At 36.3% G+C, this 15,171-nt stretch overlaps 1 long non-coding RNA gene across 3 annotated transcripts in view; it reads left to right on the forward strand.

The window, feature by feature from the left end:
- The first annotated feature begins 209 nt into the window (after positions 1–209).
- The window catches only part of LOC140005785 (uncharacterized), a 33,180-nt gene continuing 18,218 nt past the window's right edge, over positions 210–15,171 (forward strand). The window contains exons 1-6 of one of the 3 annotated variants that reach the window (XR_011813354.1): positions 210–576; positions 1,137–1,188; positions 2,221–2,270; positions 4,062–4,139; positions 10,419–10,495; positions 11,217–11,464. This is a non-coding gene — a long non-coding RNA (uncharacterized lncRNA). Of the gene's footprint in view, positions 577–1,136; positions 1,189–2,220; positions 2,271–4,061; positions 4,140–10,418; positions 10,496–11,216; positions 11,465–15,171 lie in introns of those variants that run through there. The other 2 variants (XR_011813355.1, XR_011813353.1) reach the window with 2 other exon arrangements.

Raw genomic sequence — 15,171 nt, forward strand, 5'->3', positions numbered from 1 at the left:
CACAAATGCCCTAGGATTAAATTTTTGAACCTATAGTTCTGATATCACTTGTTAACACAAAATTCACGCAACAAAAGTATTAATATCATATCAAAATCTGGAGGATAAAGACAAAAGTTAGAAGGCAAAAGTTTATTCAAATTCTCAACAACGCAAACATAAAAGTACGGAAGTTTGGTACGGCTGCCTGTAAGAGCAAAATCTTTCTACCTTGTATATAAGAAAGGATGAAGGTTTAGTGCTTTCCTTTTCTTTTGCCACGTGGCTTCTTAATTATTTGACAAGTGGCAGCTCATATATTTGTTGTAAATTGCCCAAAGCCTTTTCTTTTTCTGATGTTGAACTGTTTCTTTCAAAAGTTGCCCTTCAAGCCTTTTTCTTTCTTTCTCTCTACGAAACGGAGATTCTGAGCAAAAATTCGAAACTCCTATTTTAAGTAAATCCAATTCCAAGTGCCTATTCTACCAAACCCAATTCGAAACGTCAACTACTCTTGCATACGCTTGATTTCATGTTGCAAGGATTGCTGGTCACTCATATGGTGTTTGTACTGCAAAGGAGGGAAATTGGGAATAGGTGAACTACTCTTGCATAGACTTGCCGAGTTTTCCTCTTTCTTTAATATAGATCAGCCCATTTCTATATTGATTTCGTGTTGCATGATAATTGTACTTCAAAGGAGGGAAATTGGGAACTTTTTGTTAGATTAAGTTTGCCATTCTATTCTCATCAGCTTTGCCATTCAATTTTCCCCTCAAATCATTCTTTGCTATTCAATTCTCATCAGCCGTACGGTACTGATGATAAATATATTTTCAGATATGATTTTTCCCTGTTTCCAGTTATGATGAGAAATAGGTTTCCTAGCCATTTAGCCTGTAGCTTTTCCAGTGAATTACGAAATCAAAAATGGAATAGAGGTATTTATTAGTCCATTGTGTTGGCTCCTCTGCCTTATGAACTGAGTTTTCTAAGTGGGGAGATATTGTTGTAAGAAGAAGCATCTTGGTCTTTACACCTTCTTCTTTGGAGATTCTTTGGTGTGAAAAAAACTTTTCTTTTTTTGTCAAATTTTGCATGTATGAATAATAGACAGATTAATAAATTCTAATATACACATATGCTTCAATTGATAGGTTCCTTTTGCTATGGTTCATATCATCAGTCAAGAAATCATTTAACTTGAAGGTCAGTTTGATATGTTTCTTGAATCTATGAGCAACTTTTCTTCACTAAGTTTTATTGGGATTCATTTATGTGACTATATTTTCATAATTAAAATTTCACCTTTCCCTTTTCTTTTTAGTAGTTTTTCTTCAGTTTCTGCTTCATTTATTTAAGTTTATTAGTGCTATTTGTTTTGTGTGATCCTTTGTGAAAAAATGGTTATTTATTTGAGCACCTGATTGTGTTAATCTTGACAGTCGTACTGTTTTTGCAAATAAAGCACAATAAATAAAGGAGAAAATTGGTAAAACCTTAAAGCTTGATGTAAACATTCTTGATCATCCACTCCAAACTCCAGTGGTTGATGACATTTTTAAGAGTCCAATGAGCCCGTCCAAATGTTGCTCACCCATACACTTGCAATTGTGCTGCTGCAACCCTTTGGTAATCTTCTTTTGTGTCCTGTTGCAACCCTTTGCCAATTGTGCTGCTGCAACCCATTCAGCTACCCATCCACCTAAAAAAACAAGTCAAAAGTGAAGATACCAATCCAGCTCCCAATTTAATAATCCTCATTTTGAAATTTGGTGAATTCTTGAAGTAATATATTATTAGTGGCATACCTACAAAAAGGAGAGATCCATTTGCTGATGTGATTCTGGCCAGCTGAGCTGTTCTATTGGTTTGTATATAATCAATGTTCTATCAAACAGTCAAATTGCTATATACACTAGAAAAAGATTGTAGTAATGGACATCAATAACAGATTTTGTGAGCCAAAGTCATTAGCACACTATATTTTACGAATGACATTTAGATCAGTTATACAATCTATTAAGACAAATGCCATCGCTGTAGTACTTGAATGATGGTGCAGAACTAGAACTTCTATGTGTTCACTGATTACAACTTTATGGTGCAACTGTTCATATAGAAAACTAATGCAGGAATTAATATTTACTGTTTTTCTTTGGCTCTTTTTGTCCATGTTCTTTCCCTGATATTTCCTTTTCCTTGTGTTTTGTTGCTTGGATAATTTGCACTTCATCCTAGACGCAGAGCTTTGTACGTTTCCCTCTCTGACTTATTGTTAGTGTTGGCAGGTATGTCTAACGCTTTAGTGTGACTTTTATAATATAAAGAAGTTTTGCTTCCCTTTTTACAAAAAACTCTTTAGTTAGCTATATTGTCTCCTTAGTTCAAGATTTTTTATGCTTTTGTTATTAGACTTTGGTGGCTCTTTATGCTTAATTCCTTTAAGCTTTAATTAGTCATGTGTTCAGTTGGTTTTACCTTTGTTCTATAGTTATTTTCTGTTTATTTGGTTGTCTTATATTATTTGCGTAAGAGTATATAAACAACCGTATAATATAGAGCAATTATATGGTTGGCTAAATAGTGATCAAAATGTCTAATAGTCAGCCATTATCCTAGAGAAGTTCTTTTAACTATTTTATCATGTCTAGCTTGATAGATTAGCATCCTTCTTTTCTTATGTATTTTGTCGTAAATGAGGATTCTACAATGCTACTACTATTCCTCCATTTGAGGTGACTGAAAAATATGGATAAAGTTAGTTATAGAAAACAAGCTATTCAAAAACGGAGACAGAAATGGTTAGATAGACTGTCACGCCTTCATGTTCCAGGAACCTCAAATGTGATTAATGTGCTTCATTTGCTTCCTGTGGGCCCAAATAGTAGCCAGCCATCTATGAGCAGATCACTTCCATTTCAAGAAAATCAATTTCTTACTATAAGAAATAATAGAAGCCAAAAAGTTATGAGATATGGAAGCGAAAAATCTCAAAGAGATAGCTTGCTTCACTCCATATCTCTAGAATCACATCAGCCATTTCTTCTTAGATCTCCGAATGTTCATTCTAACCTACCAGCCAATTCAAATGACACACAAGCATCCATGAATGCGTCATTTGGATTTGCAGCACTTGAGTCTTCCATTATAGACTGTAACAAAGAGGACCATCTTACATTAGAAGCTCAAATATCTCAAATGCATTGTATGCATGAAACAGAGCATATAGAAGTTGAAAATGCTAGCTCTTCTAGGTTCGTGACTCACTCTATTGAGCCTGGTATGACTCAGCCTATGAGCCCATCTACTTTGTTGTTTGCAAGTTCAAATATGGTGCATTCATTTGCCAATGCACCATCTAAACTCTTGGCAACAAAAAATCCTGTTGCTGCAAATAATAGAAGGGAGAGATCTATGATACTAAAACATAATAGGTGCCAAAAAAAAAGGCATCTAAAAGTGCGCCTGCCAAATCTCAACTTCATCCTTCTACAATTGTTGACATTCTTGCTGTGGGTATTGTGCAACCACAATCAATGCAATATGAATCTACAGGTTCTTGACTTAATCACCCCTATTAATCTGCTATTAAAGTCAAATCAACTCATACAATTTGATACCAGCATTTTTTCCCATATCATTATCTTCACTAAATTCTACATATTTTCCAAGTTAACCATTTTTTCTTTCTATAAAAGTATATGACTTCTATTCAATGAGAACCAAAACAGGTCCATAACATAAAAAATGTTATGTAATTATATTTTAAACTCATTTTGTCTTTTAAAGCCATTTTCCTAAACTTGAGTTTCCTATGACTTCAATTTTAAAATTAAATCAGTTACTCTAACTTATCATTTTATAAACTATAAAATTAATTTTTTACATTTTTCATGACTTTTCACATTTAGAACAATTTACTTGGCTACTGGAATGATTATGCTTTTACAAACAGTGTTTTCCAAACCTTTAGTATGTTATGAAAACCTTTAACCTTAGATAAACCTTTCACATAAACATAAACATTTAACCTCCCACACCTCAGCCTTTTTGTTTAACTTATACTATATTCTATCCAGTTTCAGCGGCAAACACTAAAGGAATAGATAGAGACATATCCCAATCAAGCCAAATAAAGCCTAAGAGAAAGCGTACAGGTATTGTGAACTTTTTAATGTCTTATTAGCTTCAGTTTTTTAATTTCTGCTGGTCTCTACTAGATAGAATGAATAACTAAATATCTTTTTCTTGTCGATTATAGCAAGAACTCCAAAAATAGGTTGTGAGGTCTAAAATCACATTCCTGCTGCTGCCGATTTGCTTCCTCACCAACCAAACTGTCCCCCCATTGTGGTGCAAAAAAATTTGCTCATGAAACAACAAACTTTTGTTGTTCTAATGGGGATGTTGTTTTAGCTAGCAATTCAATCCTAGCTATTCTAAAAGAACTTCTTACCTCATCATCTGAGGAAGCTCAACTATTTAGGACCTATATTAGAACAATTAATAACATCTTTGCTTTCACTTCCTTTGGAGTAAAATGTGATAAAAATTTGGCTAAGAGAAATAATGGTATTTATACTTTTAGAGTACAGGTCAGGTTTATCATTTCATCAATGATTTAGAGACCTTAAAAAATTTGCAGTTCTATTTTCATGATAGTGAAAATGAATTAGCAAATCGATTAAATGGCTACCCAAGATTAACTAAGAGCATTCTCCAGAAAACCATGAATGTCATGCAGCAAAATCCCTATGCTAGATTCTTCAGTGGCTTAAGGGAGGTTCATAACCTTGATACTTATCGCATTGTTTTACGAACACACCCTGGTTTAGTCGAAAGAGTATTTAATAAGCCTACAGTGTCTCAATTTGCTACTTTATGGGTAGAAGGAGAAGAAAATAGAGAAACAAGCCGTCGAGATATTCGAGTGTACACCCATGATGGCCATTTACACAATATCGAATATTACTATGGCTGTTATGACCCTCTCCAATACCCTCTTTTGCTTCCTTTTGGTGAACCTTGTTGGCATCAAGGGATTAAAAAACAAGGAAAAAAGCTGCACCAAAAAAAGACTAGGAAAAGAGATGCTCAAATTTCTATTTCTCCAATGAATGCTTCTACTGCCGAAGAGTTAATACAGATGGAACAAGACTATAAGTAGAATAAATCTTTTCCACCCGTGTTCAATTAACTTTAGCATGCTAACCTCATTAACCTTTTTTCTAAATTCCTTCAACCAATAATGGTAGGAATAGATGGCGATCTTGATTTCGTTTCCATCCATGAATACTATGCCTATAAATTGCAAATGAGAAACGATTATGAATCTTTCTTATTGCACTTTGGTAGGCTATTTCAGCAATATGTTGTTGATATGTATGTTAAACATGAATCACAAAGATTAGATTATTTGAGAATCCAGCAAGAAGAATTTAGAAAAGGATTCTTACAAGGCATAGTAGACTCAATAGGTGCTGGTGAAGTCCGGGCAGCAAATATTGGTTAAAGAGTATTTTTACTAGCTAGCTTTATTGAAGGACCAAGAAATCTAAGAAGAAAATACATAGATGCAATGACCTTGGTCGAAAAATTTGGCGGGCTTGATATATTCTTGACCATGACTTGCAATCCCAATTGGCCAGAAATAAAAGAACATTTACTGCCAACAGAGGAAGCCCAAAATTGACCAGATTTGGTTGTAAGGGTCTTTCGTGCTAAACTAGAAGAATTAAAGAATAAGCTTTTAAAGAAAAATATTTTTGGAGAAGTGGCAGCCTATACATATGTGATAGAATTTCAAAAAAGAGGCCTGCCACATGCTCATTTTCTTTTAATCTTAAAGCCTCAGCACAAAATGTTCATTTCTAATGAATATGATAAAATTGTTAGTGCAGAAATTCCAGATAAAATAAAATATCCACACCTATACAGGATGGTTAAAAAACACATGATGCATGGCCCTTGTGGTGTGTTAAACCCATCAAATGTTTGCATGAGTAAGCATGGCTGCTACAAAAATTCTTATCCAAAAGAGTTCTCTGAGCAAACAATTCAGACGCTAGATTCCTATCCAAAATATCGAAGAAGGAACAATGGTGTTAAAATTAAAGTCAGAAAACAAAAGCTTGATAATAGATGGGTTATTCCTTATAATGCATATTTTTTGTTAAGTTCAATTGCCACACTAATGTTGAGATTTGCTCAACAATTCTGGCTGTCAAATACATTTACAAGTATATCTGCAAAGGTCATGATCGAATCAGTTTCCATTTCAATTATGATAATCCAAACAATCAGATTGATGAAATTCAACAATATCAGGCAGCTCGGTGGGTTTCGCCACCTGAGGCTATTTGGAGACTATTTCGATTTTCCATAAGAGAAATTAAACTAGCTATTATTCACCTATAACTGTACCTTCCAAATTTTCAGCCAGTTCACTTCAAGAAGCATGAAAATTTAAATAACATAGTCAAACATCCAAGAAATAGGAAGACAATGTTGACTGAATTTTTCTATATGAATAGAACAAATTCAGTTGTACAAGAGCTAAATTGCACATATGCTCAATTTCCAGACCATTTTGTGTGGTTAGCTAATGAAAAATGCTGGAAAATTAGAGATAAGAGAGATTCCATAGGCCGAATAAATACAGCTCATCTATATGAGGGAGAAAGATATTACCTCAGGCTTCTTTTGTCTAAAGTCCGTACGCCAAAGTCTTTTGAAGACTTAATGACTCACAACCTTTCGTGAGGTAGCTCTTTTGCGCGGCCTACTTGAGGATGATGATAGCCAAGAAATTTATCTACAAGAAGCGTCTCTTTTTCATATGCCTTATGAAATGAGACGACTTTTTGCTAAGCTGTTAGTTTACTCCTGTCCGAATGACCCCAAACAGCTATAGACAAAATTTGAGGTTGTCATGTCCAAAGATTTCTTGAGAAATACTGATTTATCTCCTAGAGAAATCAAAAGAAAAGTTTTAGAGCAAATAAATGGTTTTCTGCAGTCAATGAGAAAAAATATAGCTTCATTTGGCTTACTTCCTAATAATTTCTCATTCTCAGATATAGAGAACCAAACAAGAGAGGTATTGGCTGAAAAAAGCATAAAAGTCCTTGAAGAGGACTTAAATGCAATTTCTTTGCTTAATCAAAACCAGAGGCATGCATTTGAAGTTCTATCTAAAAGAGTTTATGAAAATAAGAGTGGTGCATTTTTTGTTGATGGCCCTGGTGGAACTGGAAAATCTTTTCTTTATAGAGCGTTGTTGGCTGATATTAGGTCAAAGGGCTATATAGCATTAGCGACAACAGCATCAGGTGTTGCTGCATCAATACTACCTAGAGGTAGAACCGCTCACTCTCGGTTTTAAATACCAATTGATACCTCATAGGGTAGAGCATGCAAAATTAGTAAACAAAGCAATTTGGTAGGTATGATTAAGGAATGCAAATTAATTATTTGGGATGAAGTGTGGGGACTCGAAAATTTTCTTATTTTTATAGAATATTACCGGGTTATTTAAATAATTATTCACTCATTTTCTCTGAATTATTTATTTCGACCATTTTAAATCCATTTAGATGGAACAACGTCTCTTTTATGTTTTTAAACCGTTTTGTTAGAAAATTTACTTTTCAAAAATTCGTTTAGTTTGGAACAACGAGTGCACGTCTTTCGAGGCTATACTTGAATCGGGAGTGTATTAATATTGGAGAATTAAGAATGATTAATAGTAGATTAAGAAAAGTTAATTGAGAAATTAATACTCGACTCATGTAAGAACTCACAAATTTACCTATTTTAAATTCCTGTTACGAGCTTATTTAATTATTTATTTGGCCAATGGCCCCGAATATTATTTTCTATCCTTATTAGACCTAAATACATGGAATTATAGCTTCATTATATTTTTAAAGTGTCTCGTTTCAAAAATTATTTTCTTGGAAGCTTGTTTAGCGAAAAAATGAAAACGCGTTAGGAAATTTTATCCGATTGAGAGTACAATAGGCTTGGGATATTCAAGACTTGTACAATGGTCCTAAAATAGGTAATTTTATGTTTAAGTACTCAAGTGATAGTTAGTAGTACAATCGTTATAAGAATTTCTCGAAAGTTTCGCATTATAGCGTTCAAATTGGCGATACGCGTTTTCACACGCGCGATTTTAATTGAGGGACTTTAGACCCTTATTTCGTGACAATTAAGAGTGAATATTATCTACATGAATATAAGTGCATTAGAGGTTTAGTGCACTAGTGCAACAAAAGCGAGAGAAAATCGAGTCCAAACGCATCCTAATTGCACTATTTTCAAGTTGACTTTGAGATGGATTTTGCACCACACAATGAATCTTCCTTAGGAAGCCACAATTGAACCAACACTTTCTCTCTCCTCACTTCATTTGGCCGTGCAACAAGAAGGGAGAAGAACTCTCCATTGTTCTTCATTTTTCATCTTCAATCCATGCACCAAATTTCATCCAAATCGCACCAAATTTCATCCAAATCACACCAAACTTGGAGACCACTTAGCAAACCACTTGGAGATTATATCTAGCTAAGAAAGAGGGGAGCTTTCACGGTTTCTTGGAGCTTCAAGAGGGCCGAAAAATTCTGATCTTGCACAGCAAAGGAGTAGGTAATGATCAACCCATGGATTCTTATCTTTTGGAGGTTATATAGCAAGATTAAGCTCATGCATGCACTTAGTTAGTTGTTTATGGTGTAAGATGAAAAGGGTGGGCTCTATGAACTCCCACATTTGTGATGAGGACTGATTTTGGGTTGATGATATTTATAATGTTGGATTAGTGTTTAAAATGTTGGATTATTGGTGCATAATTAGTGGAAACTTCAAGGAGAGCAAAAGGCCAAATCTGACCATTTTGCCCCTGACTTGTTCGGCCACTTTAATGCAATATTTTGAGGTTATAATGGCTTGATTGTGTTTTTTACATGTTATATTAGTTGTGTAAAAATTTTCATTGAAAAATATTGAGGTTTGGTTGGTCAAATGAATTTTTCTCCTAGAGCTAGCAATCTGGAAAACTGTCCCGTAATGCACTGACCAGCGTTAGAGTTTTCTCCATAACTCGGTACTCCGACGTCGAAATTGAGTTTCGGAAGTGGCGTTTGAAACTAGACATTCCCAGCTTTAATTTGATATAAAATGCACGTTCTGGTTCCATGTGTGTGAGCCAAACCAATCGTTTTAAGAAGGCTGTTCTGTTCCTCTGTTCTGCTGAAATGAAGTGCTGAGGCAGCAACTTTAGGCTCAATTTCGAGCTCGTTGTGTGCCGAATTTTAAAACGATTTCTTCTGTAATATTATAAACCTATGAATGTATTTTCCAACGACATAAACCATGCTCAATTCTGAGTTAAATTGACTGAGTTGTGATCAAAACAAGAGGACTGCCCTGTTTTTGGAAAACCCTAGTTTTGGGGACAGATTTGATTAACGACTTGTTGTGATCTTGTTAATTGAAACTCTTGGTGTTAAACAACTACCAAATGTACCATGAATGTTCCTTGGACTTTTCTTATACAAATGAACCCTGTTTGGAGTTTTTCCTTGGCCGAATGTTTGGAAACGGAAAGCAAAAGAACTCAAGGCAGATTGCCTTAGAATTTTTCCGAAACTTTGGATGATTGGTTGACTACCTTCCCGAAGGTATTTTTCCATGAAATTTGATAGAGAGATACCCTTCATATAGGAGTATTGTACTACCAAATTTGGTACCAATCCAAGTTCTTTTTGATACCTAACTAAAGTTCCAATTTTGGAAGTTCAAATCTGGAAATTTTTCTCCAGTCTTGAATTTTCCCCAACTTTGAACTACCGTATCTCGGTGCTCGAAACTCCGATTCTTGATTCGCTTGTTTTTTTATGAACCTTACTTGCAACTCTAATTGAGTTACAAATTCCAGAGGCTGGTTCGTAACGTGTGAATTTTTCCGAATTTTCAAAGTTGGCCAAAAACCAACTTAATTCTGTCTTGTGAATTAAGGCAGTAACTTCAAGCTCATTTTTGGACACCTACCACTTAGATTCATGGGAAAGTGTCTTCTAAGAACTTTTATTACTTTCCAAGAGATTTCCAGCGGTATAAATTTCTCCAATTTTGGACTTATATCGAGAGAGATACAATTTTTCAAAGATTCGTAACAAAACTGAAATTTTCCAACTTTCAAGGAAATAGAGTTTTCCAAGAACTCTTTATTCTTTTGATATTATTCAAACGTTTTATCCTTGATTTCCAAGATAAAAACTCAAATGCTCTTGTATCTTATGAAACCCCACTCGAACCTCGATTTACAAGTAATTGGGTTCATTTTCACGACATTTCCTAGATTCTTCTAGTACACGAATTTTCTTCGATAATTGGGGTGTATGAATAATAATTTACTATTATTTGCTCAGGCGCACACAAGGACCTTCAAGAGGATCCCGCGGTGGACGCTTGAACTTTCCTTGACCCTACTTGCTCTAAATACTTGGTGAGTGTCAAGTGCATGTTACTTGAACTCCTGTGAACTTGTTACATGCTATTGTTATCAATGCTATGAGATTTGAAAAATGGAGTCGAGTGTGTACTTTATCGCACTCGTTCTCATTCGAAACAATTTAATTCGTGCTCAAATTACTTGAATATATCGATTACTTGAATACATCGATTGCTTGGATATGTTAATGCTTGATACATGATTTGATATGCTATGGCTGCATACGTCGTTGGAGTGAATCTCCTCGACACGCCAATGTTCATGGGATGCCCAAATCTCATTGGCCAACCTTGGACTCGAGCCGGCATGGGCTTGGTCGGGAACCTTGGCGAGCCATGAGACATAAAAGCTTGACCTAATGAGAGGTCTTGCTTGGCATACTCGAGTAGTATCGCCACAAACCAATGACAGGCGGGCCCGAAATAGGGGTATGTAAGGTGAAAGGGGACATGTTAAGTGGAGTTCTACGGACTAAATCTACCCGATTGACGGAGTGTCAATTCGTGGAGGTTATTGATCGTGCACGTGGAATATAGCTCCTGAGAGCTCCAGTATCCTTGAATTGTTTCTGCTTACCTTTCCAGTAAATTGTTAATTACTGAATTATTATTGCTCGACTTGTAAATTGGGATTGTTATTTGAACAATGTGCTTGCATGTGTGTTCTTGGCCTAACGAGCGTTTTGCTCACCCTGTAGATTTGTTTTCCTTAACAGGTCTGGACAGGGAATGAACTTGGAGAAACCCCTTTTCGTATTTTGGCTTAGGGTTTCAAGTGTAATTTGGCTTGACCCCTTTATGGTTGTACTTTTGAAAGTTTAATGTATCATTCGGATATATGTGAGGTATATTTTGGGATTTACGATGTATTATGAACACCCGATGTGTGGGTTGGATAATGGATGGATATTGTTAAGCTTGAATGCTTCCGCACTAGATGCATTTATAATATTTGGTTTGGATATGTAGTACCGCTATAAGCTTGAATGTATTTTTGCTTGAGTCCTGGCGAGAGCTGGGCAGGCATCTCGCAGATACCCTTTGGTTCGCCTTAGGGAGAAGTGGGGCATCACATGAGGCTCCAATGTGCAAGAGATCCGCAATTGAAGCTTTAAATGATTTTCTAAGAGATCTTATGAATTCAGATAAGATCTTTGGTGGGAAAGTAATTGTTCTTTGGGGTGATTTTAGACAAACCTTACCAGTGGTTTGTAAGGGAAGCCAATCTGAAACCATTGCTACTTCTTTGATTAATTCTCCTATTTGGCCAGTTCTTGAAAAATTAGAGCTCACACAAAACATGAGGGCTCGATTTGATTCCTCATTCACGGATTTCTTATTAAGGGCTGGTGATGGCACTGAACAAGCTGAAGATGACAATCTCATACAACTGCCTTCTTCTTTTTTGGTTAGCGATGGTTCACAAAATGCATCACTTCATGATCTGATAGATATGGTTTATCCCCACATTCAACATAGATTAGAAAATCCTGCCTTGCCATTAAATCGAGCAATCCTCACTACAAAGAATCATTTTGTGGATGAAGTGAATGACATCTTAATTGAAAAATTCCTAGGCACAGCAGTAGAATATCTAAGTTTTGATCGAGCTTTGAATCCAAACAATAAAGTTCAATATGAAGATTTGTTAAACCCTTTATCTCCCAGTGGCCTTTTTCCCTATAGACTAATTTTGAAACCTGGTGTTCTTGTGATATTGCTTAGAAACCTAGACCCTACTGAGGATCTTTGCAATGGAACAAGATTAATTTGTAAAAGTTTGAGCAAACATGTCATTCATGCTCAAATAACTATGGGAGATTTTGGTGGAAAAGATGTGTTCATCCATAGAATTCCCTTACAACCTCCAATTGATGAACAATATCCTATTCCATATACAAGGACTCAATTTCCAATTCGCTTGTGCTTTGCCATGACAATAAACAAAACTCAAGGACAAATACTTGATTATGTTAGTATCTACTTGAAGGAACCAGTGTTTTTCCATGGGCAGCTCTATTATGTGTGCACGGATGGCGAGATGGATGGCGACCTTGACTCAAGGCTTCCATAGGAACATTGAAGGTTTAGAAGTTGATCATCGAGATGTCTACACGATGATCCAAGCCCATGAAGACTCAAGTGGGCCCTAAGTGGGATGGCCGACTAGGCCTTGGGCCTTAGTGCTAGGTTTCAATTGCTTTGAGTTAGATTAGATTGTTTTATTGAGTCATAGGTTGGCCCATCTTGGCCAAGGAGTGGCCGAACCTCCTTTCCTATTTTCCTTAGGGTTCCATTAGTCCCTTAGCCTATATAAAGGGTTACTTTGTACGGTTAAAGGGTACACAGTTTTTCATAATAAAATTCTGATTTGTTTCTCTTCAATTATTGAGAGCATTCGATCCTTTACTTGCTTCTGGCAAGGGTTCTTGAGCAATCTCGTGAAGGTCCTTGATTGTTCCACCGACCTATCCACTAGAGTAATCACCTCTGTTGGAGTCGCCGTTCTACTACCCTTCAACTAATTCGTGTTGTCCGTTTTGATTTTAGGTCCCGCAATCCAAGCGTTGGACAACCTCGCTAGATCCTTGGGCAAGCGTGCTATGTGTCTCGAAACGAGTTGATCGAGGAGTGTATCAGTTGGCTTCAGAACTTAGGTGGAGGTATCTTTCGTTATATCCTTGTTTTTCGTAGTTGTGTCGTTAGGGTTTTGTGTTATTTCCGCTGCATTATTCCAAAAAAAATTCTGCCCGTGTCATTTTTGGTTCTTGTTGTTGAGTCTTGTTTCTAATCTATCCGTCTTTGCTGTGTTATAAAAAATATATATATATATATTTGGCGGCTACTAGGGTTTTCTTACTCTTGTTGCCGCAAAGTTGCTTTGTTTTGAGTCACAATCTATCCAGAAATTCTGTTCATCGTGTGTGGTCAGATTATAGCCTTGTTCTTGCGTGTTGGTGTCGTTATTGCCTCACAACTCGACCGTGTGCTTGATCAAAAAATAAAAATAAAAATTCTGGTCGAAGTTGATTATTTGTCGCGCTGCATAATCTGACCGAAGCTTTGAGTCTTTGTGGATCAACTCTGTCCATGCATGCGTCGCTTGTTGCTTGACAATCTGACCGTACTTTGTGTCCTTTGTTGCATCAAAATTTCTGTCCAACTCGTGCGTTATTGTTGTTAGTTCCAATCTGTTCGTGATCAACAAGGAAACAAAAGAAAATTCTAGTAGTGGCGGCTAGGGTTTCCTTTTGCGCGCTAGGGTTTGATTGTTCAAATCTGTCCAAGTTTTGTTTGCTTCATCCAAGTTGTTTGCTTAATTTTCAAAACTGATTTTTGGTAGAACTAGTTGGCGTTTGTGAATCTTAAGAGAATCTACAAGATTTAAGGGCTTCTTGAAGTTCTTGATTACTATCTTGAAGTTCTTGAAATTCTTGAGAGGTATCTTGCTAGTTCTTGACGGATTGGGGATGAACGTTGGTGCGAATTGAGGGGCTGACCGAATCTGGAGTTGTTTCTTTCGGCCAAGGTGCCTTTGTTGTTCGTTTGAGTTAAAAAAAAAGAAAAATAGAAACGAAAACCAAGAAAAGAAAAAGAACCTGATTGGCAAGAAACCAAAGAAAAACAAGAGAGGAAAGTCAAATTTTATTGTCAAAAGAGTCTTACATCGTGCTTTTGTTCCCAAAACAGAAAATTAAACAAGGAAAAAGGAATTAAAAAGTTTTGACCCACCTCTTCTTGAAGTTCTTGTTCCTTGGGAACTTGTTTCACCTTTCGAATAAACATCCTTTTGTACTCCCTTGCGGTGATGAAGGGTTTCCTTGGTTTGGGAGTAAATTTCTTGGGAAAATCTTGAGTAACCCGTTGGGGGGGGAGCTTGAGTAAGATTGCTTGCACCTTCTTGTTGAGAGTCCATTGTCTTGCACTATAGCCTAAACTGCCTTGAGCACTAAAACCAGAAAAATCCGAATTGTGCTTGGTATTTGTGTGTGTGCAAGTGACGGTTTGAGTAGAGGGCTTTAATAAGCCAACCCCCACCGACTTGGGAAGAGGGTCTTGGGGAGAGAACCGAAATTTGCTAGGGCAATCCTTCTTGGATTGGGATTTGGGGAGTTTCTAAAAGTGTTCAAGAAAGAAAAGGATTTTCTAAAAGGTTTCCAAAACTAACTTGTTTTCCAAAATCAGTTAGGAAACTAAGTAGATAGCTTGGATACCTCTTTTGTTTCCACTTGGACACCCTCCTACATTTTAGAAACACACTCCTACATTTTAGGAATACTCCTACATTTTAGGAACACCTTCCTATATTTTAGGGACACACTCCTATATTTTAGGAACACCTTCCTACATTCTAAGAACACACTCCTACATTTTAGGAAGCTAGGTTTTCATTGAGATTCCATTCACACTAACACATTACTCAAATCTGTCCGCCACTTGGAACCTTCCAAAGGGCGCGTGTATTCCATTCTTTTCACCTCCAATTCGTGTCTTGTTACTCCAATACTCTTGTGGAAACGGTTGGTGACATTTATTGGACTTGTGCGGCATTTCTCAACTATCTAATCCAACAGGTAAAGGTATTTGGTAAGATCATTAGAGCATTTTGAGTGACAAATACGAGAGTTGAGTGATACACGAGTGATGAGCACATACACATAAGCTTGTGAG

The sequence above is a fragment of the Coffea arabica genome, chromosome 4e (assembly GCF_036785885.1).
Source record: "Coffea arabica cultivar ET-39 chromosome 4e, Coffea Arabica ET-39 HiFi, whole genome shotgun sequence".
Classification (NCBI taxonomy): Eukaryota; Viridiplantae; Streptophyta; class Magnoliopsida; order Gentianales; family Rubiaceae; genus Coffea; species Coffea arabica.